The sequence below is a fragment of the Gouania willdenowi genome, chromosome 2 (assembly GCF_900634775.1).
Source record: "Gouania willdenowi chromosome 2, fGouWil2.1, whole genome shotgun sequence".
Taxonomy (NCBI): Eukaryota; Metazoa; Chordata; class Actinopteri; order Blenniiformes; family Gobiesocidae; genus Gouania; species Gouania willdenowi.
The window spans coordinates 13,170,920-13,198,042 of record NC_041045.1 but is presented as its reverse complement, the minus strand read 5'-3'; the positions used below and the strand labels follow the sequence as shown (position 1 = coordinate 13,198,042).

The window sequence follows — 27,123 nt, the reverse complement described above, 5'->3', positions numbered from 1 at the left end:
AAAAAGAACAGACAAGTAGCGTTTTACATATTTTTGTTGTTTTTTTTAAACAACCGTGTTCTGTTTGTGAGATATTTGGATATTTACGGGGAAATTGGAGCGAGAACAAGTCTCCTCACACAATAGGAATGTTTAAGATTTATTTCATTAGTTTTCTGGTCCTGCTCCTGTTTTCATCCGATATGTGGATGTTTTAGCTCTTAAAAAGCTGCTTACACTGTAGTTTTGTTTTATGGTGTTAGTATCCAAGTAAACTGGTGACTATCTACTGTGAGGCTTGTGTGAGGAATAACAGATGATAGAAATTCTACGATTTGACACTTTTGCAAAAACAATCACAGCTTTTTTGAGGGCAGTAAAAATATTTATTGCACGTTATAGAACCGCGAGCCACTAACGGCAGCAGTCAACACACACGGAAGTTGATCACAAGAAACGAGGAGCACAAGTGGACTCATTACACCAGCTCTGGTTCCTTTAATCACAAATCATGTGCATGTTTTACAAAACATCCATTTTTTGTTTTGATTTCTTAATGTATTAACGTTTCAATTCACCAGTTTGTCAGTAATGTGACTTATTGCTCCTTTTTGGTCCAGGAATAAAAGTCCGCCCCCCTGTGTGTCCCCTCTGTGTGGTGAGATTAAAACATGAACCTCTCGTCATAGCTTCCCATCACAGAAACAGAACAAGATTTAATTTAAAAAAAGAAAAATGTTGCTTGTCTGGTTTTTGATTTTTCTGTTTTGGTTTTAAGTCAGTAAAACAAAATAACCACACTGTTTATGTGTTATTTTGATTTGGTTTTAAAACGGAACAACTAGGGTACACAGACAAGCTTCTTAGCAATTTTTAGGTGCGATTAAAAAATAGATGAATTAATTACAGAGCATAATTTATAATCGCACCTTTTTTTTTTTTCAATCTCTTGACAGCACTAAAAAAATAATTACAATTTCATTATAATTGGATAAAATGCTGGTCACTGTAATTGTAATTGAACATGGGTAATTGAAATCCTAACTGTAACTGAAAAATGTAATTGACCCCAACCCTGGTGTGTGCAAATGCTTTTCATTTCGCACACAGATGATAACGAGGTTCTGAAGCTCTCTAATCCCTGTGGCAGAGCGGACACACGCTCCCTCCACCAGCCAATCACGTGCTTCCCTCTGAGCGCCAAGGCTCTATAAATAAGCCTCGAGCAGCAGCAGTGATGCAGACGCTGTGCCCAAACTGTCACCCAGTCCTGGGTCAGCGTCAGTGTGCACCCTGTGGGAGTCACACAGCAGCGCCGTCGTGTATAATTAATACACCACCGCAGCTGTTTCACTGATAACATCTGTAATCACACTAAAGGTGCTCAAATACTGGTTTAACTAAGCGTGGCAACATTTTATTTCAACATAAAAACTTATGGTTTGATTAATTTTAATTCATCTTTGGAGACTTTATCAAGTGCAACAAAAAGTCTAAAATAAAACTATAAAGTGGCACAGTCACACCTCTTTATCTGTAACAGATAACCATAGAGATCATGTAATGTAAATGTAAAAAGTGAAATCTAGACATATTCTAAATTCATGTTATTTGTTAGTTTGATCGCGCATTACAAAGTCGTTTTCAGACTACTATCATTTTTAAAAGATGAATTTAAATTTTGTGAAACTATTTAGTTTTTTTTCCACTGAATCATTTTGTTGATTCTCTTATCAATTATTAATAGCATTTTTATTTTCTTCAATTATTAGACTTATAACTGGACCCCAAAAATCCCTCAAAATACACATTTTTCAACTGCAACAACTCTGTAGTTTGTCTTATTAATACTTTTGTGGTTATCTAATACAAATCAGATCAATTTAAAATGTAAAACATTGGTATAATAATCAAGTTTATTTATTTAAATACCACATTTAATCAATATTTTATTTTGGTATTGTTAATACAAGAACAAATTCATTTCAAATACAATCTATTTAAACGGATAGTAGATTAGATGATAAAGCACATACATTTAAGGATATATAAATATATTAATATTATAAAGCCAATATATGTTTTCAAATATAATTCAAGACAATTCTATTTCTTGTTCTACTTCCCCAAAAAAAAAAAAAAAAAAAAAAAAAAAAAAAATATATATATATATATATATATATATGCTAAAAACTATTTTAAAAATTTAAAAAACATTGTACATTTTAGGTTCACTCCTGCCTCTGATTTAAAAATGACCCTTGTTGAGGTTTGTGCAAAGAGAAGGAAACGTTAAAAGTACTTTTTGAAGAGGTGGTCGGTCGAGTGCCTCCGTCTGAAGTGGTTTCACACCGTCAACCTTCAGCATCTCCATGCACTACCTTCAGCCGGGGTCTCCGGTGCGAAGCCCGGTGGATTTCAGCGCCTGCACAAAGACTCCATTAAACCTTCCAACAAACTGACAAAGTCAAATTTTGCAGGAAAAAAGCTGAAACTCAACCATTTTGGCTCAGACTCCTGCTAAAGTCATATTATCACACTTTATAAAAGAAAATACAGAATTATTATTGTAATGTTTTTTAAATCCAGTCAAATATCAGTTTTGTTTAAATAATAAATCTAAAAAAAATATATGCAGTGTTGTGGAAATGTCTAGTTCACACATGGCATTCTGGGAATTCTATACTCCTCCCAAAGTAAACGCGAGTGACGAAAATACAAAAAATACGACGAAAAAAAAAATAAAATATATATATATATATATATATAATATCTGGACAACAACCAGTAAAAACTCAGAAACAGCAAAAATGCACAAAATGACTCCAAAAAAAAAATCATAAAAGTCGACAAAAAAAAAAAAAAAAATACACAAAAGAATAAACAAAAAAAAAAAAAAAAAAAAAGATTCTGTTTCCTGTGTTAAACCTCAAATTGGTTATTTATGTTGATCATGTGACCCTCAGATCCGATACAGTCACATTTCTGTGATCTACTGTAAATCTATGAGCAATAAAAACATTTAAGGTGAACACTAATGTATTTTTATATGTTGATTAAAAAATTTAATTTAAATTACAATTACATCTTCAATTACAATTACGGTGACCAGCATTTTCCAATCACAATTAAGATTGCAATTGTCCCCCTGATTCAATTACATTTTGTTCTCAATTACTAAAGTTCCAATTCATTTGATCACAATTACTGAGCCTTTAATAAATAAGCCCATGAAAACTTAAACCTTCCTGTTGTGTTAGCATCGCTTATGATAACGGGTCGGGTTTAACTAAATATATGATTATTAATATGACATTTTTCTGTCAGTTTACGCTTCCATTTCAATTATTTTTAAATAATAACATGATTCTCAAGAGAACGGACAGGAAAAGTTGATATGAAACATTTTAATGATTGTGTGTAAGACATAAAACTGTAACATGGTTCCCCAATTTTGTGTGTTGAATTAAATTGTAATTGACAATTACAATTACAAAGTCAATTATCTGAACTTACGATTGCAACAGCAACATGTTTTTTTCCGATTACAATTTTAAATTATAATTACGTCATAACTGTAATGAATTACCAATTAGGTGATTACAATTAGAATTGACCCCAACCCTGGCGTGTGGAGAAAGAGCGTCTCCACATTTTTATGAAGCCGATGGTGACACGGCTCGTTCCTCAATCACTCTGGACGTGCAAATGTGAAATTTCCTGGCTGAAGGAAGCCAGAAAATTCCAGCCGTGACCATGACAAACCCCTGTGGAGACTCACTGTGGTGAATTTGTGCGCGGGAATTTTCTCCTGTCCCTCGGCGATGGTGTAGAACAGCAGGTCCTCCAGGCTGGGCAGGACGCCCGCTTTCCTTCTCCTGCACGCACACACACACACAGCAGTGAGAAACATGTCAGCGAGAGGAGGAAAAGCTTTCAAGAGGACGGTGAGAATGGAACACAGCAGTGGAGAAAGATACGTCTCCTCTGGCCTTAATACAGTTTCAGACCTGGAAAGACAAAGCACTGTTAAAGTCCTAGAAGGACAACAACGCTTGGACATACTTCAGGAGAACAGGGAACTGTTGTTTGGTTGGAATCAGCTTAAAACATCTGCATTATTGGTTTCAAATTCTCAATCTAAAATAAAACGTGAATGTCCCCTGTGCTTGTGAAGTATGTAGAGAGCCAGAGTTTGACTTTCCAAAGCTCAGTGAGCTGCTGTAAGACCAGAGAAAGACAGGGAGTTAAGGGTCAGTACCAGCAGGACAATACGAGGGGGGTCGCCAGATGCCTTCAAGAAACTAATTCTATTTTCTGAACAATTTCAGCCCATTTTTTTTAAAACTTTTTTTTTTTTTACTCTTTTTCTGAAACTACCTCAAACTTTCCATATTTTTTCCCACATTTTTGCTACATTACTCCCATTGCTGATACTTTTCCATCAAAGTTCAAAGAGCCTTTTCTGCACATTTTCTCCACTTTCAAGACATTTTCAGCACTTATAAACCCTTTCCGCCACTTTTCCACCTCTTGTCACATATGTTGACCCATTATTGTCACTTTTAACCTCTTTTCACCAGATTTCATGCTTATTTTTGCCAATTCAACCACATTCATGGTTTGTCATGCCCATTATTTCTGCCATATTTAAGCCAATATTGACACTTTTTAACTACTTTTCCCCCATTTTTGTTCACTTTTAACCCATTTTATTTCTTATTAAAACAACGATTTACATCTTTAAAATGATTATATACTATGGCCAAAATAATAATAATCTTCTTGGATATTATTCAGATAATTAAGTAAATGTGGTTATCACAGATTCATAGAACAACGGACCATCATTTTGCTGACTTCATGGATGGACCCCAAAAAGCTCTCCCCTTTATAGATGGCCCTGTCTCCACAGTGGGGGTCTCAATCTCTGGAACCTTTATTTTGGGGGTCGTGGGCTGAAAAGGTTGCAAACCACTGTGTTAGATTATAAGGAGCTTCTCACCCGCTTTAGATCAGGGGTCTCAAACTATGGCCCGCGGGCTTTGTGTGGCCAGTCGGCGCCACCAGCTGTGGTGTTCACAAAACTGATATACTGCCTGTAAAATATTTTCATTGATTGACTTCAGTATTTACATGATTGACATATTTAAATGCCTTTGAAACTAACTGTACCTACCAGTAAATGACCATCATTTTATAAAATACTACAAGTTAAAACTTAATTTTTCAATTTATTTTTTCAAATTAAATCAATCCATATATAAAAATGTAATTCATGTTTCAACAAATAAATTTAATTATAAAATGAATTATTTTACCAAATGGTCATAGTTTGTATATATAATAATATCTAGAAGTAATTTAGCTTAAATTACAAATTTAGCGATTAATTCCACCTGCTGTTTAAATATGTCTAACTGGCCTTTGTGTAGCCAATGTATCAAACCAGATGTTCATAAACTGTGTGAATTTCTAATAAGTAAGAACAAAACTAAAGACTTTATTGATCGCCATAATGTTTCTGGCCCTCAGACAGTGGAAGTTGGAGACCCCTGATTGTGATTCGGAGTTTACAATAAAAAAAACAAATTTGTTGCGTCCTTGTGGTCGACCTGTGACCTCGTCACTGCTTGCTGGTGAGGAAAGAATACACATCAGAGTGTGTGTGAGCGAGGGCGGGAGGGTGAGAGAGAAAGGGGGGCCGTGGTCTTATATTTGCACCGCAATTCTGCACAAGAAAAGCAAAGTAATCACATTTTGTCACAGCAAATCCAAGTTTAGAACAGGGAAAGGTGCAAATATGTTGTGTTTATTTGTGTTACCAATGCGCCACAAGTCGTAACAGTAGAAAAAAAAAATAAAATTGACAGATTGTCCCCCCATCAGAGGGGCTAATGAGAGATTTAAGCTGTCCTTAAGTTAACTGATATTCACAACTTCATAAATTCATTAATTCAAGCCTGCAGTCATTGAACATTTTGTCAGCTTTACAACACGTTTCATCTTCTGTGTATACGTCTCCCTTGCCACAATCCGTGTACCCTTTTGTTCTTTGGTTATTCCATTTTAAAACCATATCAAAATAACAAATAAACAGTGTGGTTATTTTGTTTTACTGTTTGTGAGATAGTTGGATATTTAAAGAAAACTATGGACGAAAGCTTCATGTTTTAATCTCACCACACAGAGGGGACACACGGGGGGGGCGGACTTTTGCTCTGCTGCGTTTGACAAAAATGATCATGTAGCATGTTGTTCACCTCACGCCAATGTAAAAGAGGCATAATTTGTGCGTCGACGACGTTTCGTTAAATAGTTATTGATGCTGGAAGTCCGAATCTGTGAACATCTGCCAACTTTACTGAACAGTGTTACGGTCCAAACAGTATCCAAATAAGCTGGTGACTGACTATCGACTGTGAGGAATAGATGCAAAAACAATCAGCTTTTTTGAGGGCAGTAAAAATACATTTTTTGCACGTTATAATATCGCTAGCCACTAACGGCAGCCGTCAACACACACGGAAATTGATTACAAGAAACGAGGAGCACCTGTAAATTCATTAAACCACCTCTGGTTCCTTTAATCACATATGTCCATGTTTTACGTAACAAAGTCCTTTTTAATGTTATGTATTAATAACGTTTCAATTCACCAGTTTATCAGTAATGTGACTATGCGTAGCTGTTTTTTTCATTACCCCTTGGAAATAAGCAAAATCCTAAACAGCGCAATAAAAACTGGTAATGGAAACATCTGAATTTCAAAAAAAACACTTGCTTAACAGTTTTTTAGGCTTTCATGAGGAGCAATTTCAGAAGTTTAGATATTGAAATGTGTCGCAAAAGCGCTATGGAAACACTTTTTCCAAAAATACACATCACAGAACGTAAGGTACCTGGTCACATGACCACTTCTCTTTGAGAAAACATGGCCTTGGTACGTGTAAACAGAAGAGGAGACCGGGACATTCTTAGCGTTATACTTTAATTATATTAGTTGCCACATTAGAACGTGAAACACAAAAGAATACAGAGTATTATAAGGAGGTTTCTGGGTAGGGCCCGGGATGATGCGTCGACGTAATCGATGATGCTGACGCAAAAATACGTCGAAAATACGCAAAATATGTGTGCTGATATGCGTCGTCCGACCAAAACAAAGATGGCGGTGTCGAAGAATAACTAACGCGAGTGCTGCTGAGTTTCAAAAGTGCAAGGGAGTGAAGACGCACTTGTTCGTCGAAGGCAACTGTTCCCGTAACCCTTGTCCTTTATCCCTGTGTCACGGTCTGAGTTTACCTTGTGATTATGAATGAATTTATGCTACTTTCCGCCGTACTGAAATAAAAAAATTTAATTCAAAGCTAAGGTTCAAAGCTATTGTTATTTGATGAGTGCTGAATGTTCCTTTTACTTGGGGAAAAATGTACAAACTGCCTCAATATATTGAGGCAGGAGAAATATGTTTGATAATTTATTCAAGTGCAGTTTTTTTATTATTACTCTGTTTGGATAAAATAAAAGCATGTTAGAAAAAAACATGATTATAAGTAAAACTCCATTCGAAAAGAAACAATTTATTTTCCAAAAAAACATGATGCAGTAAATAACAGTAACCTAAGTGTAACTTTATTTTTTTTAAATCAGTATAATCCAGCACTGGTACATCTCAGTCGTAGCAGTCACGTACTCTTAGATTTTAAGAGAATCTCCGCACGGAGGGAAACTCAAACCGTGACATTAGCATTTTGGAACTTTGAGTTTTAAGAAAATGTGAGTGGCAGAGTTTATTACTTTAAGTTGTTGTTATTTTTCCATGTGAACGAAGAATTAAAAGATGCACATTTTTTCAGTAAGCTAGGCCTATGTGTTTTCAATATAATTCTTAATTCTGTTGGTTCAGGAAGGACAAACCAGTGACAAGGCTGCCGGCTCCCACCCGCCTTTTAATTTTTTAGTGAATGCTACCTCTGACTCTGAATGCATTAGTTTGTACTTTTATATTCTTACTTGAACTTTATTTTAAAATTTTGAGTTAATAGAGCAAAAACATTTTGCAATGTTAAGGAATTCATGTTTTTTTTTTCATTTTAGATATGCAAATCAACATGTATAAATTACTTTTAGTCAATTATGGGAGATAATAGATAATCAAATCGAGTCGAATCAAATTGGAAAAATGAATCGCTAGATTAATCGGTTAAAAATAATCGTTATCCCAGCCCTACTCGTGGGATGAGATTTCATCACGAGAGTTACGAGGCACAGCCCAAAACAACATTGAATGGAAAACACGCTCAAAATTATACTGTTTAGACATTTAGAAATATTGCTTTTTTTTTTTTTTTTTGCAAAAATCCTGCAATGGAAACCCAGCTACAGTCTGTGGGTCCCCTCTGTGTGGTGAGATTAAAACACCATTTATTTGTTATTTTGATTTGGTTTAAAAAGGAATAACCAAAGAACAAAGGGTACATTGATTTGCCACCTCTGATTGGACGCTAATCTGCCAATCAAGACAGTTTGTATTTGTGTTTCTGCAGATTGGGATACAGATACAAGGCCATGATGGGGAGGGATTCACAGTGCAGCCGCTGGGACAGAGGGAGGTGGTGTTTTTTAGGGGTCAAGGCGACTGTCAGCTTTCTACGTCTACTGGAGGACAGACACTAAGTAAGCTAAAAACAAAGATAAATATACTTACAAAAGCAAAGCAAGCAGATGAACAACGAGGAGAGAGAACAGCAGTGCATTAGTGACACCATCATCATCATCATCATCATCATCCTTTGACTCACACACAGCATGAAGCAGCGCTGCAGTGTGAAAGCCATGAGTCAGCATTGGTTTTACATCCAAACATGGAAACAGTCACGTCAGCCCAGCAATGAAGGCTTTTCTACATTAGGATACACTCAACCCACCATTAGATTCAAAATCCCGATTTTAGAAAAAAAGACTCAAATCAAAGATTGGGATGTAATGATGCACTTAACTCTTTTCAATTTGAATACATAGAGATCATATTCTGGAGAGAAAAAAACAAGATTAGTCAAAATACAGATTCTTATTCTTTCATTTAAATTGTCAAACATTTTTTTTAACAAATGTATTTTCTTATAAACTGTTTGAACCCCTAAACCAAAATAAAGTGCACATTTCTTCATTTATCACCATGCAAAGTTGAAACAATAAATAAATAAATAAATATAAATTCAAACTTGTGCTTCCCTGTCTGTCCGACATTTGGGGAAATGCTTGTAAAACACACATTGATCCAATAATTAAATTACAAAAAGGGCAATAAGATTAATGAATAATTTGGGATACCTTGACGATACTAATTAACTTTTTTATAAAAAAATATATTCAAATGTATGGATATAGTTAGGTTAAACATACTAGAAATGTTGTTTCTAGTTGTAAAAAAAGATATTCCGATAGGTATTCAAGCATTCTTCAAATTAAGAAACAGTCGTTATAATCTTAGAGGTTTTCTTCAAGTTGAAACAAAAAAAAAGCAAGAACTAATATTAGACAACGAAGTGTTTTTGTTATTAGAATAAAAATCTGGAACGATCTTAATGATCAACTCAAATCAATTAACACACTATCTACATTTAAAAATAGTTTAAAAATATGAAATGATTAACGCATACACACTGTTGTCATAAAAGTAAAAAAATAAAAATCTGGAAAATAAGTAAATGTATTTTGAGTTTGAAATTATGAATGTATCAAATTTAATTGAGAATTGTGTTTAAATAGCTTAAATTGTTAATTTGTAATGTCTGGATGGGCTCATATAAGCAAAATGCTTCGGCCCAATCCAAATTTTGAAATGATGAAAATAATCGTTAGTTGCAGCTCTACTTCATATTTTTAATTTTAGGCTCAATCGGAAAAAACAAAGGTTATTTGTAACAACTATTAACTTATCATGATTTACACGTACTGGAGGAAAGGACTTGGTTTCTTAATCGTCTTCTTTCTGCCGCCTCCAGAACAATAAAAAGTCCTCTGCTGTGGTCAGTTTGTGAAGAACGTGGTGCTGTAGTGTGAGATATTCCCTGTGAGGCTGGAGCTGAACATCTGGACGGACTCATTAATCCCCTCATTAGCGTTGCTACTCCCTCACATGGACTCAAAGGTCAGTGCGTACCATAGAACACTTAACTATGCTCATCCCTGTATCGCTAAAACAGGCCTGTGCAGCAGGGCTTAAATGTTATTCTATCTGTATTATTTTATTTTAGATAATTCTAACATTTACTTGCTGAGGCTTATATTGCCCACATGACTACTTTTTAGGGATGTAACGGTTCACTCAACTCCCGATACAATTCGATTCCCGATACTGGGTTCAAGATACAATTCTCTCACGATTTATTTTACAAAATGGGACAATAGACAACAAAATTTTGGGGGGGAAAGAAATACTGTACTATTTTCCTTTTATTTTTCATTGTCAAAAGAATCCCTTGATAAACTATTCAAAACAATGCAATTTAACTAAAAATAAATCTTGAAAGAAATAAAAAAAAAGTAATAATACAAATGAAGAAGAAGCCTATTCATTTAAATTCTGGTTCTATAGTAAACAATGCAAAACTGCATAATAGTTCTTTTTCTTTTAATAGTGCAACTAAAAATGTATTTTGTGCCGTAAACAATTGGACTTTAAAAAAAAAAAAAAAAAAAACAGCCATTGCACTGTATTTAGGTCAGATATTTGTTTGGACCAGCAGAGGGCGCTGGTAACCCAGTGGTCGGTTGGCATGCAGCTAATCTAGCAGTGAAGAAGAGATGCTATGCTAGCAGACAGAGCTAATAGAAAAACGTGACTTTTACAGATATCCACGTAATATTACAGATATTCTTTCGGCGCTAAAGGGGTAAGGAAGCATTTATGAACATGTTTTAAGAGTAGAAGGCGGCCAGAAGAATAGTAGGAGCAGATTCCGCACGCCGCCCACGCTTCTGGATAAAAAGTACTTGCGATTCAGTTTTCACAGTTCATCATGTGAACTGTGATACCTATGATCGATTTTTAACTGCCTCACGATTAATCGTTACAATCCATACTACTTTTTTATTTCCTTTTGCCTGATTTAATTTTACAAACATAACGCATAAATTAGCTTGTAGCTTAATTGGGTTAACGGCCCATATCTCAAAAAGGGCCTTATTTAACACAACTGTATGATATATAAGAAGTAAGAAATGACTGTTGTGGTCTCCGGGATTGGTGGCAGGGGTATTATTGAGCGCATTTTACTGATATACCCTGTGGAAATTTTTGTTGCGATTAATCGAAAACATATAATTGTCAAATAAATTTACTTCAAAACATTTGTTTATGTCATATTTGGGACCAAATGTCGACAGCGATGAGAACACATCTTCAACAAAACAATATGGGTCGCGTCTAAAATCTATTGTTGGTCGTCAGATGACAAAAAGTGACAAAAAAAGATTTTGATTTTGAGGCAGTAATTTTGCGCAGATTGTCCATAACATCGTCACTACACATAGCAGAGTATTATTTAAGGTCTTAAAATCATCCCAGTCCATTCCCCAAGCTCATAAAATAATTTTTGCAAAAATAACTCATATGTGTGATTTACAATCCTCTTAACTAACGTACCCCCTAATTCTTCAGGGGAAAAATCGAAAATTAAGTGAAATTTGGTATGGACTGGATGATTTTTAAAACCTTAAACAATAATCTTGCCGTGTATATTGATGATGGTAATGATAATCTTGTACAAAAGTGCAAAGTCGAAAATGTTTTTGACTATAATTGTCACATTATTTGATAATTACATGTTTTTCGATAAATCGGTGACCAGCGTATATCACTAAAATGCGCAGAAATACACCCCTGCCACCAATTCCAGAGGACCACAACATCCTTTCTCACTTCTTATTAGGGATGGAGAAAAAAAAAAACAAAAAAAAAAAACAAAATTTGTAGATAAAAATGATTTTTATATTGCAAATTTGAGTAAATATATATATATATACTATCTATATACTATATATATACTTATATATATTTATTTATTTTTCCCACCAGTTTTTTTTGGACTTTTTTCGCCGTTCCGTCCTTGTGGGTTACCATAGCGCGATGTGCAATAAACTTACACTTTTGACAATATATCTGATGTCTGCAGTCATTTTTAAGTGCTTTGAAAAAAAAAAAAATCTAATCAAAAACTCAAATTTTTCTTTAAAAAAACTAATCAGATTTTTTTTAGGCAAAATTGCCCAGCCATATTTCTTATATATCATACTTAAACAAAATACAGTTGTGTTTTGTTCTACCATTGGGAGGGTTTTTCCTGGTGCTGGCCACAGGCCTTAACTGGCTTTATACTACTGTAATTCCTTTTAAAACTAATGTAAAGGCAAACCAGGTTATGCATGTTATGTATGCTATATTCATTAGGGTTTGATTATTGAAAAAATACCAATCACAATTATTTTAGTCATGAGTGAAATCACGATAATTCAATGAGTATTTGCCCAACCAAACTTTTTTTTAATTTTTGTACAAAACAATAGAAGTATATTCTTTAAACATAATCAAATCGTTCAAACACTAAAATCAAGAATGTCCCTTTTGCACAAAACAAAACACTTCATGCACGTAATGCTCTTCACCATCAAACCCCAAGTGTTCCCATACAAGAGAAGCCCTAGTGTTAGCCTGCAGGCTAGCTTTAGCTTTGAGAGGGGCAGGGCACAGGAGCTCGCATGCGCGTGCTTTAAACAATTCAAGTTAGTATTAATAATTAATTTTTTATCGTGTGTGCCAAGCTTTGTTCTTTGTAGATATTGTGTTAGTTTGTTTAATTTTAGCAAATAAAACATCATATTGAAAAAAATATATATAAATACATTTCATTATTATCACTTTAATTAAATAACCATTGCCCGATTATCTTATTTTGTAATCGTTCAGTGTAATAATCGAAATCGTAATTGAATTTCGTGTCATGCACAGCCTAAATATTTATATTTTATAATTTTCTTTTAAGTACATTTTATGAAAATATTTGGAGAGCTTAAAAAGGCCTGCATTGCTCAAATATGCTCCTTTTCCATTTTATTTTGTTCAACTTTATGTATTTTGTCAAGCAAGAAGAAGAAAAACGTCTCCCGAGGAGCGAAGAATACAAGAAACCTACAACCAAAGGTCATTATTTATTAAATCGACAAATTAAAGTGGAGTCTAAAGTTTCCAGTCTGACTTTATTTAAGACGACAGTGATGAGCGGATGAAGATGTTCATCGTGATCTATGCTGTTGACTCTCTTTGTGTACTGGAGGTGGGCAATAATCTGGAGTATGGAGAGGCGCATCATAAATCAATCTGTGTGTTACTGACTCACAGCTGCTGGGCGGCGAGCCAGCAATGACTGATTAGACCAAAACAGAGACGTGTACGACTCAAACGTCCTGCCTTTAAAGGACAGTATTACACTATTTTTCACCCATCTCTATTTGAATCCCAACAACATACTAGTATTTGAGGTTTATTTTCCAAACTTGCCTGTTGTCCGGCATTTTAGCCCTCTGAAAAGTCACTTTCATAACGCTTCTAAAAACAGGCTGTTTTGGGGCCTTCATGCATATGCATGAGTGGGCGTGTCTATAGACGCTGACTCCACACCACAGCTGATCATCATAGCAATTTCATTTTGCTATCCAGTAGAGGTGTGTATTTCCTGGCATCTGGCTATACATAGGTCATGATACGATACAAAATATCCTGATATTAAAGTATAAGGCGATTATTGCAAATTTTTTTTTTTTTAAATATATGACTTAATAAAAAATCATCTTGTAATTTTTTACACCTTCATGAGACCATTATGTATGAATTATATTTTATTGGCATATTTTACACTCAAAACATTGGCTTTAACATGCCATGTGCCAACAACTTAAAATAAAATCAAAAACATACAATCTGCCTGTGGTAGTGCAACTTAACTGAGGTATATGCCGAGAACAACAAATAAATGCAGAAAATTAGTACTTTCTTTTTAGGTTTTATTGAAAACAAACAAGCTAGTCAAAGCTTCAGCGCACTTCTTTGTGCAGTTACAATGTCTCCTGCCAGTGGAAAGACTTTCCTGGTTAAATAAAGGTAAAAAAAATCCAAGAATCCCGCAACGTAATATCGCGATATATCACCAAATTGATTTTTTCCAACACCCATACTAGCCACTCAGCCAAAAAACTGCACATTACAGTACAACACATGGGCATTTAAGCAGCTATTGTGATTATGAAACGACAAATACTCCACGGTGTGTTTATTACATCAGCAGCGAAGTCAGTTAGCTGTTTCAAACACTCACCGTAGCTGATACATTGCTATCTTGTCATCCTCTCTTCTGCTAACCACAGGAAAAGACCATTTAAGGTGATAATCATTTGTTTTGTCCAACCACTGCGACGTATTGGGTCACAAACACAAACACGTCAGATGATGTCAAAGGCGATACGAGGCAATGTAACGGTTACTAAAAATGGAACTGATTGTGAGCGCTTCGGATTATCTATATACTGGATTATCTATACAGTATACTGATCGTAAATATAATATCTGTGGATAAAATAACTAGTAGTTAAGGGTAGAGTAGGTAATTTTCCCCAGATACACTATTTAAGTTTTTGGTTGAAATTGTTTTTATGTCCTGACAGATATTAAGATTTTATGAGCTCTGAAAACGGAACAAGGTTAATCTGTCATCTGTGGCAGCTGTAAACCTGTAAAAACTTCGACCAATGAAAAAAGGTCACTGAAAGTCCGCTATTGGAGCACTGGTGCTCGTGCATGTGAGTGAGGGGCCTGGCTTGAGAGGGAGCACGGAGGGGTGGAGGAGCTCTCGGAGGATGCTACATTAAATATGGTGCTAGCTTTCGAAAATTACCTACCCTGCCTTTGAGGGAGAAGGCTTGTAATCGTAGGCTCACTGGTTCTAGGGAGGAGCTCACATTCTTATAGGGTAGGAGGAGCCAGGATTGTCAGGAGGAGGAGTTTCCGCATTGTGACGTCACAATGCGAGAAAAATTCAACTCGTCCGTTTGGAGCTGACTTTTTACAAAATTTGGAATAACAAGGAAGGGAGGAAACAGGACTTTTTTTTAACTTTGTCCCTCTGAATGAGACTAAAGGAATGTATATCACTGTAGCAGAACCATTATAAAGTGAATTTTTCAAAATACTGCCCCTTAAATATAAGAACTAACAGGTAATCCTCCGATACCAACCTCTGACTGGGACTGGTGCCAATGTGACATGATGAGCAGCCGGTTGAGGAGAGCTCCGATCAGATCAATTGTCCGTGAACAGAAACAAACGGGGCAATGAGGCGTTTTATGAGCCTTCAATGTCAAAATGTGGCTGGTGTTGCTTAGAGCAGGAGTTATTGTCCACAGACAAAGATAAACAACTTCAGGGCTGCACGGAAACGACATCCAGGATTCTCAACTCATGGTCGTGGGCAATAACAAGGGGAAATATTGGAAGTATATTCATATTTTTGTTTGATGGACCCAATTCTATCATTGTTTATCGGGTCTACCAAGCCAGTGAAAAAAAATTATCATCCATTCTATTCGTTATATCCATATCTTCTAAGGAGCTTATTAAATAAATAGACTTGGCACCAGCTCAAGCGGCCATCTTGGATTATGTCCTCACCGTGCATCATCACGACTGGCCAAGCATGCGCAGAACGACCAGAATTAAACATATACCAGATACAGGAATTATTTAACTCGGAATTAAAATCGGAATAAACCAGCCACCTAATTTGGATTTACATTTATTTCAGAATTAAATTTGCATTCGGAATGAAGTGTTTACAAGGTCAGTTTAAAGAGGATTTAACTTTTATTCTGAATTAAAGAGGAATTAAAGCTCCCATGTAAACGTGGCCAGTATGTCAAGCTGCTGCTTCCAAACTACAATCAGAATTAAAGTGAAAATAGTACTTTTTTTTAATGTGGTCTTCTATGTTGTAGGCGAAAAGAAAAGGTTTGTTTTGTGTTTTTTAAATAGATTAAAGACGAAAAAGCGCGTTTCCACGTAAACCTAAATTCGGAACTACTATTTCCATGTAAACACGAAGCAGAATACTTCAATTCTGAGTGATTCATTCCTAATTAATAAATATCATGTAACCGTGGCCACATAACAAAGTTATAATATAATTTCCTATACTTTAAGATATATCAAACACTTAGTTTTATGGGTTGTTACAGTAAATAAATAGCATAGGTGCTACAGTCTATGAGCTGTAATCCTCCTGACTGACCTTCATGAGACATTGAGTGCGACTGAAGATAAAAACTGGATGATTTCTGCTCAGATAGACTCAGCTACTGATTGTGTAGTTATGTGATGGTTATATCAGAGGTGGATAGGACAGGTGGCAGGTTCATTCCTGCCCGTTGGGGCCACTCTGAAGAGGAGACAGAAAGCTGGTGCTGATGCTGATGGTCACGATATCCTGCTGCCGCGTGCCACATGCTTCCATTTCCGGACAGGCCATAACATTACAGAAAATGTAGTTCTTCCCCGTCTTGTGAAGTGATACAAAACACCACACTATACATGGAGTCGATACCTTCCATTAAAATAGCTTGTAATTTCAAAGAGCGACAGCATCTTTTATTTACAAGGCAGTGTTTGTCCGATAATAGAATGACGCTCTCGGCTAACGTTTGTTGTAAACTATCGGTACTTAAGCGGCTGAAAACCAGTCAAAACTAAACTATCTGTCCAATTTCAGATTTCAATTCCCTGGAAACTAATCTGCACGTCTTTTAATCCAAACCACGGCTCTTTGGCTAACCTTTTGGCTAACCAGCTAGCTAATCCATCATCACGGCAAACCCTTGTTAAAATATCCAAACTAACCATAAGATGCTTCACATTAAAAGCGTCAAACTTAAAATAAATATGATTTAGGAATAGTTTAATTGTACAATCCAAAGCTATAGTCGGCCTTTTATATATAGGATTGTGTGAATATATAAGAGAGTTTGTGGCGTTTAAAGCCTATAGCATCGCTTAGGTAAATACCCAGTTTGTTCTAAGGAGTTTGGAATGAGGCGGCTAACAGCTAGCTTCACGATCACATGCGTAATCAAGATTTAAAAGTTAAATCAGTCCAAAAAACTGCGTCAAAATATTTGGTAAAATAACGCTGTGATTCACATTTTAATCCGGACGTAAATCTTGTGTATATACTCATGCCTAATACGATATGAGCTTTTATCTCAGCCTTAAATATTTTGTTTTTCTTTAGAGGTCTGGACAACGTGGCTAAACTTGTTTACGAAACGATAAAATAATGGTATCAAGTAACTTGGACTCATAAAAAACGTTAACAGATTTTAGGTTTAATGTTATATATATATATATCAATGTTTTTTTACGATTACACAATATTCTATCGCTCTCTGTTATGGTCTTTTTTTTTTTTCAAGTGAGTTTTATACATTGGATGGTTAATGAGAAACATGTAGTCAAGATTAAAGGATGTGAAATCAAAATTGGTTTTATTAATACTGCAATTTTATGTGATAACCTATATTTCGGCTTTACTTGCACGTACCTATGGAGAATGATATTGGAATAAAACAAATTTAAAGTGGATGGTTTTGTGCAATCAGCCGCCTACACTGCTCAGTTGAATTGCCGCTTTCTTCAATGGAGTTCCGCACGTAGCGACCGGTACTCACTTCTCCGCTGAGTCCTTGCCGGCTTCGTGGCCTCCGTCCTCCTTGGAGCAGAAGCATCTCTCCCCGGGCCTCCTGTCGAGGTGCCCTGGAGCTCTCCAGCGGGTCAGAGCGCTCTCTCTGCCCGCAGCGGTGCTGAGACAAGCGGGCACAGGTGCTACTTTCACACCGACTCTACCTACGAGCGGCCGCCTCAGCTGGTTCTGAAAAACCTTCCGCAGCGCCGCCGTGGAACGAAGGTGTAACATATCCGGCCCGTGAATAGCTCAGTGTGGATGAGTAAAGATGGAGAGTTTTCCCGGTGGAGTTAACGGTTTTCACGGTGAGTCAACGGCGGCGGAAAAATCCCACTCCATCACACACACGCCCTTTTCTTCTCTGCGAGTTCTGATTGGACGGCGGTTCGTTTGCCTTCATCTGATTGGCCAGAGTAGCCGTCAGTCATATTAAGGATCTTCCTGAGTTTCAAACCATTATCTCCATCGCTTCCAGGTTTTTTTTTTTTTTTTAGCAACTTTTACTGAAAACGTTTTAATAAACTTACTTCAGAGCTTCCTTAAGGCACTTTCTCCGTCAAAGTTGGAACAATAAATAATAAAAACACAAAAGACGATCAGGTAAGATGTAGAGAAGAACTGAGAATAATGTAATAATAATAGTTTTTTTTCTTCCAGAAGTATGTATGGGAGGCCGTTTAGGAAAAAACACAGTGAAAATGAGAAAAAAAAAAAAAACATAATGAAAACCAAAAACACACAACGAAAACCTTGGGTTTACACATTAGATGGCACATTTGTACATTGAAATCATGCATTTTTTTTTTTTTTTTTTTAAATATATCTACAATTTACATCATATTTTTTTCTTCACATTGATTAAGCAAATCTGATATGTTTTTTCACAATTATAATACTTGTCTGATTTTTTATTTTATTTTTTTCACATTAAAAAAAACAAAAAACAAAAAAAATATTGACGTGAAACCGGACGTTGATTGATGTGACCGGAAAGTAGCTGTTGTTGCCATGAACATGAATACTGTTGCCGGAAGGTTGCTCGAAAATAAAAGTACTGCTACGCGATACTGCAGTGAGAGAAAAGCATACAATAAAACATCCTTTACTTAAAATTAACACACACAAAACAATTATCTGCTCCAGTATTTATTTCATTTTTTAAAAACTAATAAACAAACAGTGGTTTACATAACATTGTGTATATAAATTATTTTTCCAAGATTTTTCTTACTATGGACTTTATATTTTGTTAAGCATATTGAGATTACTTTGTTGTAATTTGTGCTATATAAATAAAGTTGAATTGAATTGAATAATCAAATATGGTAATTTTTTTGCATTTTGGTTTCATAGATTAATAAAAAAAAAAAAAAAAAAACAAGAAGAACGCAATACATTGTTGAAGGGTACAACTAGTATATTATTACACAATTTAAAGTAAGAAAAAAAGATACATTAAAAAAAAAAAAGTATTTTTGTAGTTAATTCGTTTCCTTTTGAGACAATTCAATTAAAAATACCGGAAATTGAGATTACAACCCACCAAACTGGGTTTTCTGGTAGTGATTCTTAATTTAAAAAATGATAAGGTTAATGACGACGAATTAATTGTTGTTTCAGAAATCCATTTTATCTTTAATATTCTTGTGGCTGTTTTTCATACACGCGTCTGAAGGCAGTGACGTCACTAATATTTATTTTGTAGTCCTTTGCTGCCTTCCTGTGGTTTTTGCTGGTCCTGCAGTCACTACTTTTGCTCCTTCCTGAATAAAGAACTCAATGACATTTTATGGGTAAAACCAACAAAATTAATAATTGATTTGTGATTGATTGATGAAACAATGGAACCTTATAGCTGCTGCGCAGCAATGGTTGGGGCCACGCTTTTCAGGCAAAACAAGACACCAAACAGCATGGAGATGTTGGTAATTTATTTTTTTATAAATGATTTGTTGGCTTCATAAGTGGAAAAACTGATGTTTCTTTTATGCATTGACTCCAATTGTTCACATCAGAGTGAAATTCAAAACGGTTTAAAGGAATAGGTTTGAGATTTTTTACAGTTTTTGATTAAAAAAAAAAAAAAAAAAAAAAAAACAGTGTTTAACTTCATAATTTGCAATAGGTTTAAATGTACAAACGTGTTTTCAGTGTTGGAGTTACATTTTGGTGAAAGTTGCAAATCTGTAGCACTTATGGTTGATTTGTGAGGAATTCTCAAAATTTTTAAATTTAGATTAAAAACAACTATAGAGCATAATGATGTAATGAACAAGTGATTACACACATTTTAAAGCAGGGGTTCTCAACTGGTCTCACCCTGGAACCCTTTTTTAGAATTCAAACAACCAAATTTAGTTTTTCAAAAATAGCTGTTGAAAAAATACATATATATTTAAAAAAAAAAACATATATCCATATATTTTACGGTGACATTAAGTATTTACTTATTTTTGACCTGCTGTCCATGACCCACCCAGTACAGGCCCGTGACCCACCAGTTGAGAATCACTGTTTTAAAGGATCTCATTTTGTAAATAAGCGGAAAGAAACAGTATTTAGTGCACTGGTTCCCAACCTTTTTTTGGATCGTGACCCCATTTTGATTTCATTTGATTTGTTTCATGCATTTTAGTTGAACTAAATTTATATTTCACAAAGTCAAAGAAATACAGTTGTTTAAAATTGTGTTGTTTTAATTAAAAGAAAAAAATAGTAATAATCAAAATATTTCAAAGACCTATTTAAATTTTTCAGAAATTTCAGGTGAAAAAAGTGGTATTACTTACTTTAATTCATATATTTTGACTTGTATTGGAATCATTTTCTGTGTCTGTACTTTACCTAAAGTAATAAATGAGAGTACTTTGTCCACCTCTGCCTTTTAGTTTTCACAAATAAAATGAAAAAAGAAGGGAAAAAGAAGGGAAAAAATGAAATAAATAAATAAAAAATGGGAAAGAGAGGGAATAAAAAGAAAAAAAAAGAAGGGAAAAATAAAGAATTTAACAAAATGAGGAAAAAAGGGTGATTTGCACTTACACTTTAATTCATGTGTTGACCGAGCTACTTTTACTTGTATTGTACCTTAAAGTAATAAATGAGAGTACAAAAAATGAAAAAATAAATAAATAAAAAAATGAGAAATAAAAGAAAAAATAATTCTAACTGCGCCCTCCGAAGGGGAGCGCAGGTATAATAACTGTGGTGACGGGGTATGTGAATGAAAAATAAAGATTGAAAACTAGAATATAAATAGAGCAGCAGTCAGGAGCTTCCATGCATTGCCTCAGTTAGGCTGCCCTCTAGTGGTGTCAGTGAAACAATCTCAGCAACATTGCCAGTTCGCTAATTAATTAAATAAATCAAGTGATCATTCTAAAATAAGATGTTTTATTGTGTCCTTACAGATTATTATTCTTTTTTTATTATATATCATTCCTCAACTGGATAGGTAAAATTCAGATATATAGTTTACTTTAGGGCTACATTGTATATGACATTACATTATTATGTTTTTTAATTGTACAGGAATAGGGGGTACTGGACTGTGAAAAGTTTGGGAACCACTGTTCAGTCTTGATTGAAGTATGATTAAACTCACACACTAATAATGATACGAGTACCCATAAAATCTACTTGACTACGGTAACGTGACTATTTTTAATTACAGTAATTACTTACGCCCCTGCATGCATATTTTTGGATGGTGGGAGGAAACAGCAGTGAGAACATGCAACCTCCACACAGATAGGTGGCAGTGGGTAATTTTAGTGATGTTGTAAATTAAATTCACAACGTCACTAAAGTTATTATTTTACATGATTTTTTACCTTTATCAAACAAAAATAATTCAAGTGTTTTAAACAAAGAAGCCTTTAAAGTTGTGATGCAGTAAAAAAAAAAAAAAAAGTTTGTCCAATTCTGACAAATAAGCTATCAAAACATTCAAAAAGTTTGCTTTTATAATGTTTAACTTTGAAATTTTTACTTATTTGACTACTGTCCCATGCAATTTTATTGGAAATTTCAACTTTTTTCAACTTTTTCCACCCATTTCAACCTTTTTCAACCTTATTGATAATTTTCAGCTATCGCTTTCGTTAGACTCATGCTTATGCTAGGCTAATGTAATTGCTAGGCTAATGCTAGGCTATTGCTAACATTAGAAGTGCTAATGCTTTTCTGATGTTATTTTTAGGTTACTGTTCATGCTGGGCTAATAAGACGCTAATGGCAATGCTAGGTTAATGCTAATGCTAAGGTTAGGCTAATTCTAGGTTAATGATAATGCTAATGTTTGGCTAATGCTTCACTATGGCTATTGCTAGATTAATGCTAATGTTTGGCTAATGCTTCACTATGGCTATTGCTAGATTAATGCTAACGCTAGGCTAATGCTAACATTAAAAGTGCTAATGCTAGGCTAATGTTATTGCTAGGTTATTGCTAAGATTAAGTTAATGCAACGTTAATGCTAATGCTAGGTTAATGCGAATGTTAATGCTAGGCGAATGCTATTGCTAGGTTAATGCTAACACTAGGCTAATGTTAACACTAGAAGTGCTAATGCTAGGCTTATGTTATTGTTAGGTTATTGTTAACGCTAGGCTAATACCACGCTAATGTTAATGTCAGGCTAATGCTAATGCTTGGCTAATGTGAATGCTAGCTAATGCAGTGCGACGTGGGCCAGCACCTGCATCCTCACTTGCATTTTCTTCAAGAAATGCAAATATACTAGTTTAATGTTTGATTTGACAAATGAATCATGAAATAAAACAAAGCTCAGAGATGACCTGTGACCTTTAAATGTTTTCCTTTTTTTTTTTAGGAAAAAAGGTTGTTCTTTTTTCTCTATATACAAATAAAGAACCTTTGAAAAAGTGATTGAATGACGGTGACGAGCGAACATTTTGTCTCCATGTGGGACCTCAGAGAACTTTAGGTTTGATTTTAAGGATAAAATGTGTTCCAATGAAGACGTGATTCAGTCTGATCTCAGGAGAAACGGAGACGTTCTCCAACAAAGGCAGGAAGGAAGGAGAGCGACTGAGGCCGTCATTCAGAGACGCCCACGCCCTCTCCACAGCCATCAGCTTCCTGCTCTGCACATCCCTCCCACGCTGCCTCCCACCTCCATACGTTACCGTGGCAACCCATCATCACCAGTGGTGGAGAAGGCGGATGAGTGGGGGCTTTGCTGTGAACAGAAACCCGGCGTGGGCGTGGATGAGACGCGCTTTTCTCCAGAGAAAGTCTGTCTAGATGTGAGAGGAGGAGGGATCTGCGTCACAGTGAGTCATCAGCAGTTTCACAATGTGTGGACGTGACGCTGATGCAAATGGACTGAAGAAACTCCACTGGCTGTCTCATCCTAGACCAGTCAGACCAGTAACACACTGGTACTCAAACACTTTGTCATACCAGGAGTGTCCAACATGAAAGTAACTGCTGTCCCCAATTTGTTCCTAATCTATTTATTTATTATTAGTTAGTTCACATATGTCAAACTCATGGATCGGGGGCCAAATCCGGCCCTTTGGCGCAGCCAATTTGGCCCGCGGGAGAAAGTAAAAATGACAGAGAAAACTATTGTGTAAATGAAACTCAACAATATTTGCAGGGGCTCACAGACAGCTTTCCTGGTGTTAAATATCGTATTAATATATTTTTAATCTTTAACTGTTGGAAAAACTCAAAATCCTCAAAATATTACATAATATTTACCTTAATTAAATGTTAAATCGAAATCTAACCTAAAAGTTAAATATACATGTTACATTTAAATGCTAAATATTAAATCTAAATCTAAATGTTAAATCTAAATGTCACGGGTGAAACTATATATTTCGCTAATTTGCAAATTCCCTGTAATGAGCTTTTATTTTGGTACTCCTGGTGAATTTGCATATTATTAGCTAAATATTTAGTTTCAGCTGTGACATTTAGATTTAGATTTACCATTTAAATTTAACATTTATAATTAGATTTAATATTTAGATTTAACATTGACATTGTATTTTTTACAAGAAAAGAAATATCACTAATTGTAAAACTAAATGTAAATGCAAATCTGGTCAAAAGTAACATAAAAAAAAAATTACACATTCTTTAAACGTGGGTTGTTGCAAAAAGTTGTCGTTTATTTTCGCATGCGCAACTGCTGTTTGTTGTCATATGGTGTATTGGCCCTAGTCAGCTTCTGTAGATTTGAATTTATTAGCAAACCATCAAATTTTATCACAATATTGTATTTTGAGTTCATTTTGGAAATTTTGACTTTAAACTCAACTTTTTGGACTTTATTTTTGCTTTGCCCAAAATTATTTCCTCCGTCTAAATTGGCCCTAATCCACTTCCGTAGATATCAGCTAAAAAAAAATCGCCTCTTAATTTCTATGCACCATACTTCGAGATAATTTTCTGTCTAAAGCAATATTTTGTCAAGATCAAGATTTTCACACTTCGATGGGATTGAATACAGAAGGCTCCACACGGTAGAGTTCCAAAAAATAAAGTTTAATGTGTTTATGTGCTTTATAACAAATCAAATATATTAGTGTTTAAAAAAACAGGTGCATAACTAGGTGAAGCCTAATCTATCACTTTACAGATACAGTAAACAGTGAGGAGAACGCTGATCGGACATGCTATGGAAACATCGCGAATGCACACTGGATCAGTTTTCTTTTCTTCTTCTTCTTCTGGAAACTTTACTGCAATCTGTTTACATACAAATACAGTGTGTGTGTGTGTGTGTGTGTGTGTGTGTGTGTGTGTGTGTGTACACTGAGAGGGAAATATAAGCCGTGATAAACTCCCACACACCAAACACAACAAGGAAATCGACACATTACTTACTTACATAAATATTGCATTGGTCTCTGAGTTTCCGTGTATTTACACAATAATGTGAAGACATAAAAACCTACCTTGAAACGACAAACACACACTGATGGGGTAAACACTGTCAGAGCTAGTTCTAACATCATCATCATCGTCATCATCATCATGTTGGTTACATCAGACACTCAAAAATGACACTTGAAGTAGTTTTTTTTTCTTTTTGCTCTACGCACATGAACACTGTATCGACACCGAAAGTCTACGTCAAACTCACACGGGACAGAGGGAGACCCTGGTTATGGGGCGCAAATTGTTAAGCTGCGCATGCTAAAATAAATGGAAATTTTTAGCAACATTTAGCAACAAACCACATTTGAAAAATGTGTGATTTTTTTTAGGTTACGTTTGATCAGATCTACAGCAATATTTGTGAAATTAGTGATATTTCTTTTCTTGTAAAAATATAATGTCAATGTTAAATCTAAATGTTAAATATTAAATCTAAATCTAAATGTTAAATGTTAAATCTAAATAGTAAATCTAAATGGTAAATCTTAATAGTAAATTTAAATCTAAATGTTAAATGTTAAATTTAAGTCTAAATAGTAAATCTAAATGTCACGGGTGTAACTAAATATTTAGCTAATATGCAAATGTACCGGGAGTACCAAAATAAAAGCTCATTCCGGCGAATTTGCATATTAGCTAGATATTTAATTTCACCCGACCCGTGACATTTAGATTTAACATTTAGCATTCAGATTTAACATTTAGCATTTAGATTTAACATTTAGCATTTAGATTTAACATTTATATTTAATATTTAGATTTAACATTTGAGATTTACATTTAACATTTGGATTAAGATTTAACATTTAGCATTAAACATTTTGTTAACATTTACATTTAACATTTAAAATTTGGATTTAACATTTAGATTTAGATTTAACATTTACACTGACATATTTTTACGAGAAAAAAAATTATCACCAATTTCACAAATATTGCTGTAAATCTGGTCAAAATTCACATATGATTTTTTTTAAATGTGGTTAGTTGCTAAATGTTGCAACAAGTTGCTGTTTATTTTAGCAAGCATAACTTTACAATCGGCGCCCCATACCTGGTTGACAGATTAGGCTAGCACGATTTGTACTATTTACAGAGTCCGTCCACAAACACAGCTCGTGTATTCAGAAAGCGAGCGCACTCCAGCAGCGGAGACACTTCCCGGTCGATGTTCGGCTTCAGGTTCACCAGCAGCGATTTGCTAAATCGTGAGACGAACCAGTTAGCTCGGCTACAACGGAGGTTCCTCCCATCCTCCACTTCTTTAAACGGCAGGAAAAAGCCGCAGATTTTCGCCTCTTCTGTTTAGAACACAACTAAAAAATACCTGAAAATGACCAAGGCGGAGTCTTACATCTCATGTTTAGAAGAGGAAATGACTTTTATCACAGCAGGGTCACAAAAAAATGTGATAGTATCTGATCTGAGGGTCACATGATCAACATTCATGCCAGCATTTCAAATAATGACCAATCTGAGCATTACCACAGGAAACAACATTAGGTTAGTGAGTTTTTGGTGGCATTTTGAGTGTTTTTGTATTCACTTTTGTTGTCATTTTGTATTTGTTTTTGCTTATTTTATGTTTGTTTTGAGAGTTATTTGTGTGTTCGTTTTGTTTTTTTGGTCATTTCAGTAATAATATATTACAATATTGTGTATTTTTCTTACATTTTGTGTGTTTTTGGAGTCATTTTGTGTGTTATAATAATAACCATTCATTTATTCCGGCAACTCACATCAAAGTGATCAGTCTAAGCCACTGAGGAAGACTGACAGTTGGCAGGAAATAAAAGCAAGTACATTTCCTGAAAAAAGTTGCCGGAATAAATGAAACCGTAACATATTATTTCAAAAAAGAAGACAAAATGAACTTGTTGGGATGAACGTAGAGGTTTTGATGTTTTTGTTGTACATTTTCATTGTCAATTTGAATTTATTATTTCTCATTTTGTCAATTTTTGTAGTCATTTTGTGTATTTTTATTGTTTTTTGTGTTTCCGGAGTTAGGGGTGGATAATCAGTCCAATTTCTCGATTCAATTTGATTCAGATTATCGAGGTCTCGATTCAATTACAAGCCGATTTTTCAATAATTAACGACTATCAATTCGATTTTGCATTACTGCTGATTATTGATCTTTCATGTAACATCAGTCAGCTGCTGAATTATCTGACTTCTCTTTTGAACAAGACCTCACAGCACCTTCAAAACTGTATAGTGTACCGGTAATTTAAATATCCCGATTAATAAGAGGAGCCTGGTTTGTATTACAATTTGAAAAATATAAATAATAGATCTTTGGACATGTAAGAATTGATTCATAATCGTCAATAATAAAATTGTGATTATTTGTTTTTGTTGCCAATTTGTGTGTTTTTGGAGTCATTTTGTGTATTTCTGTTGTTGATTTAAATATCTTGCATTTTTGTGCATT

The 27,123-nt window shown here is 34.8% G+C and overlaps 1 pseudogene; it reads right to left on the bottom strand.

Moving 5' to 3' along the window:
- Positions 1-17,999, bottom strand: part of LOC114476286 (glutaminase kidney isoform, mitochondrial-like) — a 33,074-nt pseudogene extending 15,075 nt beyond the window's left edge.
- Between the last annotated feature and the right edge of the window lie 9,124 nt (positions 18,000-27,123).